Source organism: Heteronotia binoei, chromosome 2, assembly GCF_032191835.1.
Source record: "Heteronotia binoei isolate CCM8104 ecotype False Entrance Well chromosome 2, APGP_CSIRO_Hbin_v1, whole genome shotgun sequence".
In the NCBI taxonomy this organism is placed as follows: domain Eukaryota; kingdom Metazoa; phylum Chordata; class Lepidosauria; order Squamata; family Gekkonidae; genus Heteronotia; species Heteronotia binoei.
In genome coordinates this window covers 101770530-101791193 of record NC_083224.1, presented here as the reverse complement: position 1 = coordinate 101791193, position 20664 = coordinate 101770530, and the positions used below count along the sequence as shown (strand labels likewise).

The window sequence follows — 20664 nt, the reverse complement described above, 5'->3', positions numbered from 1 at the left end:
GGCCGGGGAGAAGGGTTTGGGCAAGGGCAACAAGCCGGAGTGAAAAAAACAGAACACTTTCTCGTCCCCATCACTCTCGTTTGAAACACCGGGGATCAGAGGCTTGCTCTTGCTTCCTTTCTTCTCTCTGAGGTGGGGCGGCCGCCAAGTCAGGGATCCATGGCCCACTTGGTTGGGAGTCCGCCCCTCTGGAGAAAGGGTGGGACAAACTTTGGCCTGAACAGGGCCCTCTTCCCTGGCTGCAAGGGTGCGCGGCAGGTGGCAAAGGTGACATTGGGCAGGAACTGCTCATTAGGAAAATCCCACGCCCCCAAGGCGAGTCGAGGAGGGCTGCAGTGCTTTTTATGGCCCATCTGAGAAAACTTCCCGATCTTCTGGGGAGGCGGTGGAGAAAGTAGCTGACCCCCGCCCCGAGTGGGAGTCCCCCCCTTCTCAATGAACTTTGGTTCTCTCTTTCCTTGTCACCTTTGCCCTCAGGAATCTAGTCAGGTTTTACCTCCTTTAAAGGGCACGCATTCGTGATTGTCGCCTGCCCCCCCCCCAATAATATTTCGAATATTTTAAGTAGCTTGGCCCATGGAAAACAGTGTGGACAATATATGCAGAGTTAAATTAAAAGGTACTGCCTCCCCGCCCACCCACCCCCACCCCCCGATCTTCCTTGTTCCCTTAATTCCTGCCTAAACGGTTTTGCTCTGGGAGAAGAAATCTTTTCTCGAAGGAGGGGGGAGCCCTCAAGAAGAGAAGGGTATTATTGTTTTAATCCTCTTATCCGCAGTCATTTTCAAACAGGGTGTTTGGGTGCCTGAAATGGCGTCTTGTCCTCCCCGATCCCACCCTAAATCCTTCTGGGATGGGAGAGACTCTAAAGGCAGGGACCCCGGCATCTATTAGCAAACCCTGTGAAGGCTTTCAACTGCCCTTTTCGGCTGCAAAGGCATGACAAAGCCGAAAAGCAAATAAAACCAACGCTTCAGTTAGTCCACTGTGCCAAAAAGCAAGCCCTTAGATGCCGGGAGAGGGAGAGAGAGGCAGGGAGCTGTCGACAGGGAAGGCTTATGCAAAACAAGTGTGTGTGAGAGAGAGAATCAGGAAAATGTCCTCTCTTCATCCTGCCATTTCTCCTTTCCGTTGTACCTGTCCTCCTTTCCCCTCTTTTTAAATCTGACTCTGCGGAAACCGAATCTGAAGGGACCCCAGCAGCAGCCGCAGCAGCAACCGCGGGCGGGCGGGCGGGCAGGCTCCTTGCCCTGACGTGGCCTAACCTTCCAGACCGGCTTTCTGTGCCTCATCGTGGAGCACAACAGATTGTTGTCATCTGTTTGGGGTCCCGTTGGGGACAAGTGGAAAAAGGGAAATAAATAAAACCAGCAAGTGAGTACTGGAACCTCTGCACAACCGCACTTCTCTTTCTATCCCCTACGTTTTTATTTGGGAATTGGATTTCCTTGTCTGCAAACGTGTTTAGAACGGTGTGTGTTTAAGGTTGCGACATGATGACTATTTACTTCTGTTGGTTTAAAAAAAAATAATCGCTCAAACTCCCCAGTAGCTGACCAGTACAAGGCACACGTGGCTGCCAATCTTGGTTAGGAAGCCCGGGCATAAGAAAGGTCAAAGCCAAGTTTCGACCGCTGCACAAGCTTGAAACTTTTCCTGAGTGACTGCAGGGCTCTTTCCCCCGCCTTGACCCGCTGCCTGAAACTGTAAACGCAGCCGACACCTCGGGGGTGCTTCACACTAAGAACATAAGAGAAGCCATGTTAGATCAGGCCAATGGCCCATCCAGTCCAACATTCTGTGTCACACAGCGGCCAAATATCCACCCGCTGCACCCGAAGGGCACTGAAGCTCTCGGCCGAGGCGCCCTTCGCCGTCGTGCACACCTCGGAGCTGGCATTCGCATCTCGCGGCCGTCGGACCGCTCCAGCCAGCAGGGAGAGTGAAGGGCTCAGTCCCAGCAGCAGCACGCCCACAAAGCCCCAGTTTAAGCGCGGACGCTCGGCCCCCCTCCGACGGGAAAGGCCTCTGACGGCACTTGTGCCCCAGGCCGCAAAGTGGAGGGCTCCAGCCGCACCCGGCCCAGCTCAGCTCAGCTGACCCTTGCAGCCAGGAAGGCGGGGCTTTCCGACCGCGGCTCGCTCTTCTCCGCCTGCCAGTCAATTAGATGTTCACACCTGACTGGGCTTGGAGTAAATGACAAGAAGCGAGGGGGAGGGAACCACCTCGAAAGTTGCAGTTCGAAGGGGAGGGAGGGAGATGAGGGGAGGGGAGGGGGAGCCTCTCCTTTGATTGACAGGATGAAGGACCACTGACAGTCTTGCAGGGGAGCTCCCATGTCTGTGTGAAGCTCCTTTTAAAAATCCTTCCTGAATCCTCCTCCCCCAGTAGATGGCAGCTTTGCCGGACCAAGAGACAATTGGGGACCTAGGCAGCAGGCTGGAGTAAAGCGAGGCGCTCGCTCCCGAGTCACTTTCTGGACGCTCCGGGGTGACAGCCCGAATCCTCCCCGGGCCGGCTGCTGCAGACCCCAGCCACCGCTCGCAGCAAGGTAGGTCTCTAGCTCCGCCTTCCCTTTCACGCGGGGTGGGGGGAGAAACAAACTTCGGGCAGAGGGTTTTCCTTTCGCAGGCGCCCGGATTCTCAGAGGCGGCGAGCTTGTAGCAAAGGTAAGGAGCGGTTCCAGTGGCCGGGGTGAAGCGGGCGAGGGGGAGGGCCCTGCGAGACTGACGGTGAGTTGCTGGGCTGGCCTCCACCTCGTTGCCGCAAAGTTTCCAAAGAAGTTGTCTGCTACTCTGCCTGGCTTCCCATCTTCCACCGTTCAGTCGAGTATCTTTCGCTGGACTGCGGTCCCTTCCGCCAACTCCTTTCTCTTTCTTGGGAGCCTGCCCGCTTTACTTGTTTGCTCTGGCTTTGCCTCATTTGGCATATATTAGTTTGCCCTAGAAATGTTTCTTTCCCCCGCCTTCGCTAGATAGAGACAGATCGCTTGCCTCTCTCTTCAAATGTAATGTTTAGCAGATGGGTAGGGAATAACATCCAGGCGCACAGATTCGTTCGGTTAAAGGACTTTGGCTAGTAACGAGAAGGCGGCAAGGCTCCACAAATGGTTTTAATACTCCATTTAGGATTTTCAAACTTGTCAGCCTCTTATGCTCCCCTTTGAACTCTTTGATACAATCTTGCAGGGAGAGTGAAGGTCACTTAAAGTGTTGTGTGTGTGTTTCTTTAAAAGAATACAAATCCTTCCTCCGCTCTTTTAAAACTTTCTCATCTGTCCTCATTTGCCCTCCCTTTCTCCATTAATTCGCCAAAGGGCATGCAGAGTGAACGACGCCTCCCTTCATTGATAGGCCTCCAAGTAGGAGATTGTAAATTTCACCCCTATTTACATAATGATGTTTTAATAAGCTAAACAGCCTAGTGAGGCCGAGGGGAGGCAGATTTGAGATTCCAGGGAAAGAGGCGAAGCAAAGCCCCGGGGCAGATTGTTCCTACAGCGGCGGGGGCATGATTGACTTTTGTTGTCTGCGGCTCTGGTTTGTATTTGGACGGAAACCACGTGGGCAAAGAGCAGTTGCAATGACTTGGGCCTGGGAACTGGGGGCTCGGCCAGATGGCCTTGAGTTTCCCCAGCCTTGCCCTTTGCAAGGAAACTTTCCTAATGTCAGAACAGGGGCAACTTTAAGATCAACAGATATTTAAAATCAAGCCTTTGTTGATGTTAAAGGTGCCATTGGATTCAAACTTTGTTCTGCTGCTTCGGACCAACACGGCTGCCTTCCTGAATCTATTTCCTAACATCAGTTCATGGCGCTTTTGAACTCTTGCAATCTAACCCGGCCTGCTTGGGCCAGTTTGAATTCCGGGGGCCGGCAATCCCGCACCCGGGCAGCCCAATCCTACACCTACTGACTCTGAAACCGGGTTCAAATTCCTAACTAAACGTACCTAAAAGGGGCAGCCTCAGTGCGCAGACAGCATTGACTTACACGTCTGTAATCTGTAGAAACCCCCACCACCTTAATTGAAGGGGGGAGGTGGTATTGCCGTTTTTTAATTTTTGCCGCCAGGTCAAGCCAACCAGCCCCTCCCACTCCTCCTCTGCCCGGTCCCCCACAAGTCTGGGCGCCCAAACTCACAGGTAAAGTGGCAAGCAGGTCGGCCCGGGCTTGATAAATGGGCGGCTCAGAGCAGGCGAAACCGACCAGCGCCTCTGTTAAGCCGTGAACTCGAGCGGAAAGCCGCCTGCCTATTTCACCGCTAGAGACTTCAGCCGGGGAGAACGGGTGGGCACGGAGCCCCACCAGCCAAACAAGTTTACGTTTGGACAAAGATCATCTCCCACCCCACCCCGCAAGTAATCAGCCCCATTCCTACGAACAACTCGAGACCCCCAAGCAGTTAAGTTACCAGAACCAGCTGCGTTCCTGTACCGCCGCTTTCAGTTCCTTTCTTGGAAGTCAGTCGGGTGGCTCACCCTGGGACGTACTTCCGAGTAAGCAGTCCGAAGCGCCCCTATTGCAAAGTCAGAGAGTTCAGTGGGACTTCGGCTCAGGCGGCGCGTGTTTCGGACTGGAACTGGAAGGGACCCTTTACCAGGCGCATTTGATGCTCTGAATTAGAGCAGGCGATTGGGACCCCTGCAACGTTGCCAAAGGAAATTGAGCCGGCTCAAATGATGCAAAAGTCTGCCCATCGGTGGCGATCTGTGTCTTTAAACAATGTTCAAGGGAAGGAACGGGGGAGGAAGGGTTATGGGACACCCAGATTAATAGGAGCTGGGGGATTCGTTTTCGGAAACTGAGGCAGTTTTGGAAACTTTCTGGGAATTTCTCCCCCTTTCTGATCCTAATCACATTTACCTTGATTTCCATGGAAACAACGATGCGTCTACGGATGGAACCGCGTTTTAAAACTACAGCCCTGATCTCTGTTATTTGGAAAGTGCGTTGATATGAAGGATTAGTAAACAACGCTAGGGTCTTGTCTTGAGACTAGTGTTCCCTCTAAAATGAATGAGTGTGAGCTAGCTCGCAAGTTTTTTTTAGCCTCCAGCGCTCACATTTTTCTCTTAGCTCAGGAAAAATGGCCGCAGAGCAAACTAATTTATGCAGTAGTTCACAACTTTAATGCCAGTAGCTCACAAGACTCCACAGCTTAGAGGGAGTATTGCTTGTGACTGTCCGTTTTGGTTAAAAGAAGCAGCCCAGCAGCATCCCTTAGACATGAAAATGAGCCCTCACCCCAAGCCTCCGCTCTCCAAGTCCAAAGGGGATTTCCGTTATCTCAGGACTGTTTTTACAAATAACTAAGTAAATTTCATAGATTACGGAAGAAACTTGGTCCCAAATAATTAAGTCCAGGATCCTCGTTTTTAACTGGAATTCAGATAAAAGATAGCACTATTCACCATAATTCTGTCTAAATTAAATTTGAAGGGACTGTACCTATTGAGGACCCTGGCTGAAGATTTAATTTTGGAAGTAAACTAGCTTTTTCTTTCCATATCTCAGCGGAGAGATTTGACTTTTAAACGAATTAAATTCACATCCTCTGGCATCCCAGATAGCAACAGGAATCCTCCACTAAACCGACATTCTACCCTGTGATCTGGTACTTGGACCAGAAAGTAAATGTTCTAGTTTATTAAGCTGAGGTTCTTAGATTTAGATCCACATACATCAAAAACACAAATTAGGCTCATATCTTGGCATCTCGTCTTGACAACTTGTGGATCCGGCTCAATAAAACGGTAGTGGTGTTGCGAATTATTTACTAAGTATTATACAGACGAGCTAAAGTTGGTTCTGAGGGCTGGATTGGGAGACTTTGCTTCCAAAACGAATGGCTCAGTAGCCAGCAGCCTCGGAGCAGGAGTTTTATGGAGGCTGCAAAAGATGAATAATTAGGGATTTTTGGCATGTTCATTTGTCCGAATAATTGCTCAGTTTAATACGTACCTAAATCGCTTCATACGTCTACACCAAGACTACTATGATTAACTTCCGGCTTTCGCCTTCTCCACAATCGCCTACTAATTCCACGGTTTAGATATGAACCCCTCATCTCTTCCCTGCGCATCTTCTGCGCTAAAGGAAGGGACATCGCCAAGTAACCCCCCACCCCACCCCGAGGTGTAGTTGACCCTCACTTTAACGTGGCGTTCTGGCCACGCATTTCCCCTTCCCTATCCCCACCACTCAGTTACTTTGTTTACAGAGGCAGATACACCAGATTAAATACTGAGCGCGCTTGGATCACCATGTGGATGGCAACAAAGCATCCTGATGTTAAATGCGTTTACTTGAAAGTAAATCCACGGCATTTTTAGTAGATTCTCTCTTCCAACCAAATGACTTGGTACCATAGGCGTGGCGGAGGTTTTCATTAGGGAAGCGAGACGCGAGTTGCAGTGGCTGACAGCCACACGCACTCTCCCCTCTCCCTACTCCAATGTCATGAGAAACTTTGTCGCTCGTCGATCCACGCCCTCCACACCAACGCTTTCCCTGGTACTTTGATGCCGATTTCAGTCTCCACCCTCGATGTTGGTCATGGAAACTCCACGCTGGCCCTCCCTTCATCTGGCCCAGCTGCTCGGGAGTTTTGCCCGGCTTCTATTATATGCATATTTGTCTCTTCACACACCCCTCCGCCAGCCGCTGCCTTTGGTCCCACTTGGTTGATTCTTCAATTCTTCCATGCAAATGACAGTAATAAATATCTAATCATGTCCCGCAGCGATCTACGGCTTTCTAAGCAGCCTTCATTAATGAAACATAGGGAGGGGGGGAGGGGCGCGCGGCAGAGAAGCAGTTTAGGAGGCACCGCCGTGCACAGGAGAGCCGGGAGGCGGCTGAAGACTCAGCGGCTTCCGCCTCCCCCCGTCCGAAATGGCGAGAGCTAAACAAATACAACCATGCCGGGTCAGGACCAGTGTTCCCTCTAAGCTGAGTTAGCGTGAGCTAGCTCACAGATTTTTAGCCTCCCGCTCACACATTTTTGTCTTCGCTCTGGAAAAATGGCCCCAGAGCACAATAATTTATACAGTAGCTCACAACTTTAATATCAGTAGCTCACAAAGTAGAATTTTTGCTCACAAGACTCTGCATGCTTAGAGGGGACCTTGGTCAGGACTGTAGGTGGGACTACTGCTCGGAAGCAGATGTTCGGGAGGGCCGGGGAAGAAACAGCCGGTCCGGCTCAGCCAGTGGGTCGGCGTCGCAAGTTCGATTAACCTGGAGGGGAGGCGCGCAAAAGCAGCGGCTCTCGCACCTCTCATTCAGTTCAGTAGGCCACCTTACACAGGAGAACTTCGAGGCTCTCAGTTTTTCTGCTCTTGCAAGATAGACGGTATGTATTCAGGACACGCATTTGTCGAAATAGAACTGAAGAGTAGGAATCGCTGTCACGCCTGCGGCATCCCGGAAGAGCTTCCAAAATCAAAAATCCCTCTCCATGAAATAAATCGAGTTCTGTGCAGTCAAAAGGCCAAATCCGGGCCGAACTCTCCGCTCTTCTGCCCAGTGCATCTAAGCTGATCCTGTGTTGGTCACGGAGGGTGACCACACCGCCCCCCAAAGACAGGCAGCGATGGGGAGGGAGATCTAAAAACCTGTGAAGAAAGGAAAGAAAGATTTAGAACGAGGCGTATACAGAACAGAAAACACCCAGTACGGAGTAAACAACTAAAGGACAACTAGTAATTCCTCTTCACGCGAACCAAAACAAGCTCGCTCTTAGTTTGCCGGGCTGAAATAGAGAGATGCTTTAAGGAAGCTGTTCAATGCTTTTTAGGATTGTGATGGGAAACAGTATTGTCTCCGTGGGCTTGTTTATTCCATTGCTGAAAATGACACATGCCTATCAATGGACAGACTCCCAAACAATTAATTGGACTCTTAAAGGGCTCTTAATACGGGGGAGGGAGAGAAGTCTGAAATTAAAACCATACGAGTTGATATTATTTTCCTAACACTAAACAAATGGAGTGATTGCATTCTCTCCAAACGCATCAGTCACACTACATTAGGCAGCAGAGAGCTAATTATCCCAATTAGGAGGCTGATCTATAATTAATGGCTTGGACCGAGTGATAATTGGATGTTAATGGATAACAGTTTTGTCTGGAAGAAGCCCCCAGGTCCTCCCAAGGCAAACTGCTTTTCCTTCCCCTTCTTTTGCTCAAAGCCAATGAGAAAATAAATCTGCAGTTAGTTGCATCAGCTAGAGCCATCTAATTGTAAGCTATGGGAAAGAGCAGGATTCCAGTCAGTCTGGAATCCCTAGAAGTGAATTCTTTAAGTTATACACAATCCGCAGATGGAGGGGACTGTCACTTTTCTGCTCTATATGTTCAAAATATTTTCCTCCCCCAAATATGAACCTGTTGCTAAAATGTTCTGAAATGCACCTTCCCCTGAATCTTTCTCCCCTCCCCCTAGGCTTCTGTTGACTGATCCAAATGGGATCTGGGTTATAGTGGGAGCCTGATGTTTTGAAACTGGAACTAAATATCTGGAGAGCAAAGAGGGCTTTGAGAATAAAAATGGAATGATAACACAGAATACAACCATGCACAAAAATAAAGCTAATGTTTCCAGTACTAAATGGGGGCTTGTGTGACCTCAGATTAGGTTCATGTTTTTGGTTTGTCTACCCAGTAGTACAGGTACCCTCAGAGAACAACCCTCATGATATCTACTCCAAATCTTACTAAATCGATGGCTCTTCCTTCTAGGAAAGTGTTTTAGGATTGCACTGTTACTCATTTGATATAAATGAACTGTCCTTAGTTTGAACTCCCTGCACTGTGATTGCTTCCTCCATGTCCAGACATGTCTCCTGGCTTAAAGTATGTCACAAGCAGACAGCAAAAGGCACCCAGGTAAATTGAAAACTGATGAAACTTTCCTTCCCATCTGTTGAATGACAACAACAACATTTATTTACATCAGCACTGTGAGCACCTAAAAGGGAATTGCAGTCATTACCATTAATATTCCATATCTCTTGACATGGTCACCCATGGCAGAAAATGTCTACCACTCACAATAATAAAATCTAGTCCTAATTTGGAATAGTAATTTGCAGTCTTTGCAGATTCACAGATTCACATTTCTATGCACTATATATAGTGAACAGTGTAAGAAGCTGTGCAACTATATTGTTCGTTGTGATACAAACCCTGGAGGAGAAGATGTGATTGCTGACTTCTTTAGCGATCATTCAGTCCCATGCTACATGTGCAAAAACGGCATGTGCATCTATGCTAGCGTGCACCTCTCTCAGATTTAAAGTAATAATAAAGATTAACAAGAAATCATCTGCTCCACTAATAACAAAATCTGCCTGAAAAATCCATGATGCCCTCAACATGAACCATAACATATACCTTGGGGGGGGGATCCAGTACAACTCTTGTAGATTTCCCCCACTTTCCCTTTTCCCTGCCAATCCTTTCCTACCCCTGGAAAATTTATTCCAAGTTCTTGGGATTTACGTGCAGGTTGGTGGGCAGAGGAGGAGGAACAGGGCAAAAGGAAATTTCATGTAAGGGACAGGAAGCAGATCTTATGTAAGAGGCAGCCTCACAACCCATGTGACTATCTACACAGGTCCTTGACTCCAAGAGTAAACTCACAGGTTTGGAAAGGATGTGGGACTGGGGGGGTTTCTGGGGGGAAGGGGGTGAAGAAGAAACCAGAAAACATTCATAACCATCCATTTCTTTATGTGATTGGCTCCAATTCACTGGCAGTCTTTACTAACTGGTGTGCTGCTGCTGCTGCATAAGAGAGTGGGCTCCAGTGAACAGAAGCTAGGCTCTCTGTCCTCTTTGTGGAGTTGATAACACCTGTCACAACATAAGGCCTATTAGCTGTGTCCTCAAGGGACAATATTGAAAACTCCTGGGGGGAACCTATTCAAGGTCAAGAAAAGTGGACACTAGCAGGAGAGCCCGGGAACATTTTTTTAACCACCACATTGGTCTCTGTAGCCTGTGGATAACTGTAATGGGTTTTGTCCCCAGAGTCATCAATCTCTCCTAAACACCAAACACATCATAACAAAAGCCAGGGAAACCAAGATGAAGACTTCTGGCTATAGCAGCTTGTTTCCTTGTATGAGGGTTAAGATCAAATTGATCAAAGCCAAACAAGCAAATGCATCTGCATTAGCATTACTGCTGGAACCCGACCTCTCCAGATGAGTTGCCTGAAGTTACGTTCTTAAAGACAGCTTTAAGATACCTTCACACAAGCGGCAGGACTTTTGTTGTTTCTCATTTATTTAATAGCTGTTGTGTTGTGTTGCAAATGGCACTTAACAAATTATCTAGAGAAAAATGTACAAGTGCAAAATGAATAAAACTCTTCTTGATCCATAATTTGGAGTCTTATGCTAGCAAGATATTGCTAGCAACCATGCCTGTTTTGTTCTGTTTTGTTTTTTTAAGTCGGGAATCTAACAGTTTTGGAACTTTAAGTTCTAGAGCTCATTATTTTGACACAAACAATTCTGTGCATGTGCAAAAATGGGATATCTTAATATGGAATTGTATCAAGTTTTCATTTAAAATGTTTACTAGGCTTGCACGGATGATCAGAATTTTACAAATATCACCCACAGCTAATGAACCAAATCACATGTGCTAAACAGCACATTCATCTCAGTGGGTCTAATGTCTCAGTTGAAAGGCATTTAAATATGATTTCATACATATGTTTCACACACCATAACAATTATTTCTTTTCTGCATGATGACTGTCAGTTCACAAGGAGGACCATGTGTGAAGTGTCCTACCATGTACCATCACAACAAGCTTTTGTACACCCTGCACAGTTTACAGGGCTGTTCTTCACTGGTTCTGTATGTCATGGAAGCACTATTGTGATGGTGCATATTGTACTGAAGGAACTACTATGGAAAGAGAAAAATGCTGTCTAAATGCATGAAACCACTCTAAATCTTAAGTGTGCTTAAGACAAGGAGAAATAATTTGAATTTTAAATAATTTGACTTAAATGGAATTGGGATCAAGGTACAGAATCAGAAATTTCTTTATTACAGAACTAAATCACATTTGTTGGATGGCTTAGTGCTGATTCTGTCTATGTGGACCATCTCCCCAGAAGGCAAGTACATAGTCAAAGGTAGTCTGGAGAAGATCCTCCAACATTCACATTAATAAAATCTAGTTTTTTAGTGCAGCAAGATTTATCACCATAGTGAAGAAATTGCTCTAAAATGGAACCAAGCAAAATTGTCAGGCAATATGTAGCAAACAAGCCTACACTCGCAGATTTAGTTATTGTTTTCTTGTTGAGTTCCTGCAGTGCTGTTGAATAGATCAGATATAAGTATTATGGAAAATGTCCTGTTTTCCTTCTGTGTCATACACATGAATTCAATAGCAATTTCACACTGGTGCAGCCTAACTACTTTAAGACTACAATCCTAAGGACATTCCCCTGCATGTAAATCACATTGACAAACATGAGACTGACTTCTAAACAGATTTGCTTCAGGTGGTTCCCTAAGATTATCATGTCAGTGTTGCTGGGTGTTACTTGTCTACCTAAGCTAAGTGGATATTTGTTTGGTAAAATGTTACCTGGGTCACCTTAAACCCTGCTCCTAAACACATGTCAAACTGTTATAAACCAGACCCACTCTCACATAATATGTGCAGGACCTTTTGTTAAATTTTAGTGTCTGTGTTGTTGTACATGTTTTCTGAAGCATTACTTTTCTTAACACAAGCAAGAAAGTAAAATAATAAAAGCACAATACTATCTGATATATGTCCATTCATTATACTGGGAATAAAGACTTAAAGAATTCCTTAATGAAAATTACAAAAAGAAGCAAGCATATTGTCATAATATGGGCCATGGAGGGAGAGTGGGGGGGGGGGGGGGGGGAGAGAGAGCGCAACACTGGCTTGCATGCACTATATGTTTTTATTTTCTGCTTTTCTTGGGTGAGGGGTTCCTCCTTTTTTTTGAGCTAAAATACTTGGGTCTGTACATACCAGAATATATGAAGGGATTATATGAAGAATATGCAGAACAGCTATTCTACTTAAACCTTTATGGAAGCAGAGTTCCCTATTCTACAGGAATCCTTTCCACAGTGATGTGTCTGCAGCGAATCATTGCAGGGAACTTTCACTGTTGACCCATGAGAACAGAGCATGTAGACCCATGAGAACAGAATATGAGCTGCAGTAGCCTGTGATTGCAGAAGACTGGCAACAGGATATCAGTGGTCTGTCTGCCCACTTTCTTGCCTTATAATAGGCTTCTGGAGACATTGCATTCCCTAGAACCGAGTTTAAAAACCATTAACCTAGGACATCCCTGTCAACCACAGAAAATGAGAGCAAATGCAGAATTCTTCCTTGATAAATTTACAAATGTACAAATATTCTTTCTGCACATTCTTTGATGTGCAGTGCATGTACAAAGGTGATGTTGTCCAGTCTTCTTGGACTGTCTATGGTACAGATCACATATTTGGCTCCACGATGACGTCCTTCATGTGATGGGGTTCCAGGGCTGATACATGGTATCAAATGAAAGACATCAGGTCATATGACTTAATGCAGTATTAACATCTCAATGTATTATCTATCTCAAAAAATGGGAACCTGCAGGAATAGGATTTCAGGGGGGTCAATAACTACAGACTGCAGCCACTCTTCTGGAGTAATGTCATGGTGCCTTTTTCTTCTAAATCACATTGCATTTATTCAAACAAAGTTTTTAAAAAAACTAGATACAAATTGCCCTTGGGACTGAACAAAAGCATCTACTACCACACTGGTCTCATGAAGCAGAAAAATGGAATCACTTATTAGGTATATAAAGACATGCAAAATAAATGGCCTGGCTAAATGTTTATGCTGATTATTCATTCACAGTGATTTGACCCCACAATTCTTTAAAATTAAACGAAGAAAGAGCCGTGAATGTATTGTCAGGTCATTGCTAACTGGGAAAACAAACCTTGCTGAAGGCCTTTATATAACAAATGTGCATTTTGGCATGCAGCATGTGGTCCTCCTGACCCAGGTAAATTTAGTTGTAACTAAGACCCAACTTAGGTTTAAATTCTGCGGCTCCACCTAAGAATGTGTGAAGAAGTAATAAGCAAGAGAGCTGATTTGTATTGTATGTGGTTTGTGCTTAAAAAGTATTTGTGGATTTAAAGTAGACGGAACGTGGAAGTCTCAGGCATGCCAAAATTACCATATCATACCAATACTTAAACATTTCCATTGGCTGCCTGTTCATTTCTGGGCACAGTGTAAAGCTGCTGATTTGGACAAGCTGTTTAGGGTTGTCTGGGATCAGAGTATCTGCAGGATAGTTTCCTCCCATGTGAACCAGAGCAGAACACTGAGATCTTTCCTCAGAGTTCCTTTTCCAAGTCCCCCTACTTTTTGAGATTAGGCAAGTGATTTAGAGAGAGCTTTCTTTATGGTGATAAAAATTTCTCCAAATTTTTCCCTGGGGGAAATAAAATAGATCCATCTGAAATGATGGTCACCACTGTCATTTAGGGACCAGGCAAAAGTTTGCCCTCTTTCACTGACAGTAACAGGGGTTAGTTTTATGTGTGCTGGAATTAGATTCATATGCTGGATTTTATGCTGACATTTTATTTTTAAATGATTTATTGATATTTTATTAATTGTCCTAAAATTTCCCCTTAAAACAGGAAGATTAGGCATAAACTACCAAAATATGTGAATAGTACCTCTATGTTCAGAATGTCTCCTTCATCAATGAGTAAGCCCATGCAGCCTCCATAGAACTGGGATTAGAGGAACCAAACTGCAGTGAAGAAGGTGTCACTGGAAAGCTGGTGTGATTCCTGATACTTTTTATTAAGAAATTAAACACTTGTGACTGCCATTGATGTTGCAATTTATGAAAGAAACCAAAGAATGCCATTTTCACTTCCGCTAACTGGAGCCTGTAGGATATTATATAGTCATGAGCAGACATGTTCTAAGTGCAGTCTGTAAATCAGGTGTCAAAAATGATAGTTGGGCTAAAATAACTATAATCTTTGTTGCCTCAGCAGTTGTCACATGGTAATACAGTCATTTTTTGAAAACAAAACTGAAGGCCAATAGGGAAATGGCTGAGAAGCTGAATGTATTTTTTGCCTCCGTCTTCACTATGGAAGATAAGTGTTAGCCTACTCCAGAACTGCTGATTTTGGGAAGGGTGTTAAAAGACCTGTCAGACTGAGGTGATGAGAGAGGAGATCCTACAATTTATAAATGGATAAGTCACCAGGCCCGGAAGGCATACATCTAGGAGTTATGAAAGAACTCAAAAGTGAACTTGTGGATCTCTTGACAAAAATATATAATCTTTCATTAAAATCTGCCTCCATTCCTGAGGACTGGAAGATAGCTAATGTCACCCCCATCTTTAAAAAAGGGTTCCGAAGGAGATCTGGGAAATTACAGGCCAGTCAGTCTGACTTCAATATTGGGAAAGTTGATGGAAACAATTATTAAAGGGAGAATTAGTAGGTATTGATGAACAAAAGTTATTGAGGAAGACTCAGCATGGATTCTGTAAGGGAAGATCTTGTCTCACTAACCTGTTACAGTTCTTTGAGAGGGTGAACAAATATGTGGATAAAAGGGGACCCAGTATATGTTGTTTAACTTGACTTCCAGAAAGCTTTTGGTAAAGTTCCTCATCAAAGGCTCCTAAGTAAGCTCAAAAGTCATGGGGTAAAAGGAGTTGGGAGTAAGCAGTGAAGTAGCTAAGTTTGCAGATGACACTAAATTGTTCAGGATGTTGAGAACCAGAGAGGATTGTGCGGCACTCCAAAGGGATCTGTTGAAGCTGGGCGAGTGGGCATCAACGTGACAAATGAGATTCAATGTGGCCAAGTTAAAAGTAATGCACATTGGGGCCCAAAATCCTTATCTATAAATACAAGTTGATGGGTGTGAACTGGTGGAGACTGGCCAAGAGAGATCTTGGGGTCGTGGAAATGTCGAGACAATGCGACTGCAATAAAAAAGGCCAATGCTATGCTGGGAATTATTAGGAAGGAAACAGAAAACAAATCAGGCAGTATCATAATGTTCCTGTATAAGGTTTATAGGTTTATTAGATTTATATCCCGCCCTCCCTGCCTGGGCAGGCTCAGGGTGGTTGGTATAAATTCATGGTACAACCTCATTTGAAGTACTGTGTACAATTTTGGTCACCACATCTTAAAGATATAACATTGGAAAAAGTCCAGAAAAGGGCAACTAGAATGATTAAAGAGTTGAAACACTTTCCCTATGAAGAAAGGTTAAAACGCTGGGGGCTCTTCAGCTTGGAGAAAAGCCGACTGAGGGGGTGACATAATGGAGGTTTACAAGATTATGCATGGGATGGAGAAAGTAGAGAAATAAGTGCTTTTCTCCCTTTCTCACAATACGAGAACTCATGGACACTCAATTAAATTCCTGAGCAGTTGTGTTAGAATGGATAAAAGGAAGTACTTCTTCACCCAAAGGGTGATTAACACATGGAATTCACTGCCACAGAAAGTTGTGGCAGCTACAAGCATAGACAGCTTCAAGAAGGGATTGGATGAACATATGGAGCAGAGGTCTATCAGTGGCTATTAGCCACAGTGTATTGTTGGAACTCTCTGTCTGGGACAGTGATACTCTGTATTCTTGGTGCTTGGTGGGGAGCAACAGTGGGAGAGCTTCTAGTGTCCTGGCCCCACTTATGGACCTCCTGTTGGCCCCTGGTTTTTTTGGCCACTGTGTGACAGAGTGTTATACTGGATGGGCCATTGGCCTGATCCAACATGGCTTCTCTTATGTTCTTTACAGCCAACATCACATAACAAAACCTAAAAATATGATATCAACAAAGATTATAATGTTATATCAGTGATATTAATCAAAATTCAGCTTTAAAAAAGCCCCCGCCCGCCTATATTCATCTAGGATTATTCATTGCTCATTAATGCTGGAGAATGTTTAGAATCTAAATGAACTAAAAACAGCCTCCCAAATGTTTATCTATCTGGCATACATTGAAGTTTAACTAGCCTTGGTCTTTACAGTGAGTTGATCTAGTTATTCTTAAGGAAATCTTTTGAAACCTATTTCGTTGTGCATTTAGTTTTTTGGATGAATATTCAGGGAAAGTTGCAATATTTATATCTTCAATTATTTAAAAAGGGGACTGTTTCCATAGACATCAAGTGTACTCTCAGGAACAACAAAATGTGATTTAGGGGCTAGCATTCATTTCTTTTATGTGAATTTTAAAGCCTCTGGATCTGAAAGATTCAAGAGATAAAAATGAGGTGTAGGGAAAAAAACCTTGAAAAGATCATTTATTTAGAGCCTTCTGTAGAAGGAACCATCAGTGCAGGCATATAACTCCAGACTCCTGTCTCCAGATGGAGTGTAGTTTTTCAGTCATAGGTGAGTGGAATAATAGAGGAAGATATATGTAGCCTCTGGAGTCCCAAGGGCCAGGTTCAAAGTCTAGGGTAATGTTCATAAACTCAAAATGTAATTCCAGCTTATTTAATAACCACATAAAGCAACTGTGAAAAATATTGGTTCACTAATCATTGTCTCAGAGCAGAGTCTTACTCACAATCCACTTTGTAGAAGGCACAGGCAGCACTGTATGTTCTTCCTGAGGCCTTCTTGCAACAGCAGGAACTCTTCCTGTCAAGATGCTGGATAAGTCCAAGCTTGTTCATTGCCCTAGGAGTAGGTCCCCTTTCCTCCTGCCAAGGTGAAGTGTACTGAGGTGTGTCAGCAATCCCTACTCTTCAGCTCTTCCTAACTACTGCAGTCAGGGCCGGCCTGCCCACTAGGCAAACTAGACATTTGCTTAGGGCGCTGGCAGGGCAGGGGCACCAAATTCAGCCTCCCCCCCAACCCCTAGGCAAATCCCTATTTGCTGCCTCCTCCCTCCATCATCCTTTTGTCAAAATTTTAATTTCTGGGAATGGGCAGTGAAGCACTGTGCTCCCAGGCTCTTTAAAGGCCAACCCCCCAACTGATCAGCTGATTGGCAGGTAAAACCAAACTGGGGGCTGGCGGCTCCTATGCTGCCCCTCCAGTGTGCTCACAATTAGCGCCGGGTCAGCAGTGGCGAGTGAGCCGCTGATAGAGCGGCCGCACTGCTGCCTCCTCCCCACTTCCTTCCCATGCAATCCGGGAAGGAAGTGGGGAAGAGAAAGTGGTGTGGCTGCTCTTTCAACAGCTCATCGCTGCTTCCCCAGCGCTGATCTTGAGCGTGCCAGAGGGGTGGCATAGAAGCCACCAGCCCCAGCATGGTTTTACCGCTGATCAACTGATGGGGGGCAGCCTTTAAAGAGCCTGGGAGTCTGGTGCTTCACCACCCATTCCTGGGCACTGAAATTGTGACAAAGGGATGAGCGAGGGAGGAGGTGCCGTGGGGGGTGGCAGGGCATGGCGCTGCACAGTGCCACAGAGTGGGGCGGCAGGGCAGCAAGGCTGCCTGGGACACTAGGGCCAGCCCTGACTGCAGCTCTCCTAGAGAGGATTCTTCAGTTCTTCCCAGCAAGCAATTTCATCTCTGTCTTCTCTGTCCTTTTTGGATCCAAAGCTTTGCCCCTCAGAAAGCACTACCTTTAGCAGTTCTTAATCAACAGTCCTACTAAGCACTCAACAGTCCTACCAAGCACAGGTCATCTTCAAAGCAGAAAAGCTCTCAGACCCTCATCATATACAGGAACATAAATGATCACATAACACATTAATTACATACACCTGTTATACCAGTTAAAGAGACAAAGCCACAATAGTGATATGCCACAAGTTATTTGCCACACTCAAAGTACTATAGAGGATCAATGATATCGTTATTATAAGAAACAGTTATTAAGACCCGTGGGAGCAAAGGTGTCTATGTATCCAGAATGACTCCTCATGAAGTAGGGTCTTCTGTACACCTGTAATTATTCCAGGGCAGTTCATATGCCTATATATGACAACATATCTCATAATTTAAATAGAATGTTGGATCTCTGTTGAATGCATATAAATGGTGAGTTTTTTGGAATGATAATTATGAAAGGAGAATGTATTATACATCACTAGAATATTTATGGATATATTATGTATGTAGATTTGTAACATGGAAAAATTGTGGACAACAGTCTACCCCCTCCATGAGGAAGGTGACTGAAATGGGCTGACCAGCTAGTAAGCTGCATTGGAGGTAGATTTGGAATGTCCAATACAAGCGTTGGGATTTGGCACCATTTTAGAACATAAAATAAGACATTACCCAAGCACTTTATTGAACTGGATTGGTATAATACAGGAAACAACCACATTGATTGTTATTGAACTTATTTTCTATGAATGAACTAAAGTATGGATGTATTTTTATAAACATTATATTAGTGAAATAGATGAATATTAGTAATTTGACCACAGTTTGTTTTTGTGCTGTTGGCATAAAAGCCAGGCTGATAGGCTTAGAAATAGTTTGTGCCATGGTGGAAGGCTCAGTAGATGAAAATGGGAGTGGTGATGGGAACAGAACTGGGCATATGAAAGCAGTGGAAGCATGTGGTGCAGGGATAATTTGAGTGTTGGAGAGGTTCAAATGCTTGCTACTGGATTTATTCAAAATTAAATATGGGGTGAAACCTACTGTACAGTAAAGTTTGTAATCGTTACTGCAGTTAGGAATAAGAACTTAACATAAGAGAAGCCATGTTGGATCAGCTCAATGACCCATCCAGTCCAACACTCTGTGTCACATAGTGGCCAAAAACAACAACAAATGTCCATCAGTGGGGCCAGGAAACTAGAAGCCCTCCCACGGTTGCCACCACCCCCCCAATACGAAGATACAAAGCATCACTGCCCCAGACAGAGTTCCAACAAAATGCTGCAGCTAATCATTGCCACTGATGGACCTCTGCTCCATATATTTATCCAATCCCCTCTTGAAGCTATCTATGCTTGTAGCCACCAAGAATAATCATATTGACTGAAAGAAACATTGTAGAGGGACATGAAAGGAAAGATTGTCCCTCTGTTTTCTTTAAATGACGTCTCTACTAAGGAAATCACGGCCCTTCACTGGACTGCAAGTCATGAAAGAACAAATCAGAATCAGAGGAAGGCAGGCAGACAGGCCAATGTGAATGTATGTTCAGGGGAGAGCACAAAGTATTGGACTTTTCAGGGAGGTTCATGTGAAAGTTTTGAGCTATGTTTCTGAGCTGAAAGTAAGGCCAGTATATGGAACCTGAATACCCCTTTGGGCTTTGAGAGCAGAAGCAGAAGGCTGTGTTTATAACATTTTGGAATATCAAACAAAAGCCTATCAAGACAGGAAATCTGCAATGACAATTTATAACAAGCACATACATATCCCATCAAGAAATCAAATGCACAACTTTAGTTATACCTAGAAAAGACATTGGGAACAGGAAGAATGGATGTGCTAAAAGGCACTGAAAGATAATGAAGAAACTGTGTGAGCAGTGCCTATCAGGGGCATTACAGGACAACACAAAGACAAGCTGGTTTATGGCTTTAGTGTTACATGCGGTCCTTCTAACAGGGGCCAGTGAAAAAATAAGAATGCCAAAGAAAACATTTCAGGCAATCAGGGGGTGGGGGCATGAAAAAACATCTGAGCCTGGTTAAAGAAGGGAGACTTCAAATTTTTTAAATGACCCATTAATGACTAGTTTTGAAGAAAATGTGACATTTCTGAAGTATGTTAATTGCCAGGGTTGAGGACATATTGAGAATGCCTAAATGAGGAGGGTGGGGTGGGGGTAGGGTTGCCAAGTCCAATTAAAGAAAAATCTGGGAACTTTGGGGGCGAAGCCAGAAGACTTTGGGGGTGGAGCCAGGAGACATTGGGGGTGGAGCCAGGAACAAGGATGTGGCAAGCATAATTGAACTCCAAGGGAGTTCTGGCCATCACATCTAAAGGGACAGCACGCCTTTTTAAATGCCTTTCTTCCATAGGAAATAATTAAGGATAAGGGCACCATCTTTTGGGGCTCATAGAATTGGACCCTCTGGTCCAATATTTTTGAAACTTGGGGGGTATTTTGGGGAGAGGCACTAGCTGCTATACTAAAAATCTGGTGCCTCTACCTCAAAAAATAGCCCCCCCAGAGCCCCCAATACCCATGGATCAATTCCCTATTATTCTCTATGGGAATCGTTCTCCATAGAGAATAATAGAGTGCCTAGAAGACATTTCCCTCCCCCGCCATGCTTTCTAAAGGGGGGGGAAGGCCTCCATACCAGGGAATCCCCCCTCCCTGCCCCCTCCCTCTCTCTCACACACACACACAAATACGTACCGTACTTGGTCTTCTTCCAGCAGAATTTGCTCGCTGTGAAAAAGAAAGCAAGGCTGCACAGGAAAAGAAAGGGAGGGGCCGTTCCTGTTTCCTGTTTCCTGTGCAGCCTTAAAGGGACACATTTTAAAAACGGATCCCAAGCTGTAAAACAACATGATGCCTACAGGTATGTTCTCTCTCCCTCCGCCCCCAGATTTTTTAAGAGCGGGGGAGGAGGCTAAAAATTCGTAGGTCCTCCGCCAGGGCGGGAGGGTTGGGAAGCCTAGGTGGGGGGACAGGCTTGC

The 20664-nt window shown here is 45.1% G+C and overlaps 1 protein-coding gene across 1 annotated transcript in view; it reads left to right on the top strand.

The window, feature by feature from the left end:
* The first annotated feature begins 2388 nt into the window (after positions 1–2388).
* Positions 2389–20664, top strand: part of DMBX1 (diencephalon/mesencephalon homeobox 1) — a 38498-nt gene continuing 20222 nt past the window's right edge. Inside the window, exon 1 of the mRNA XM_060231766.1 lies at positions 2389–2551. The gene's annotated coding sequence lies outside the window, so the exon portion shown is untranslated. The remainder of the gene's footprint in view (positions 2552–20664) is intronic.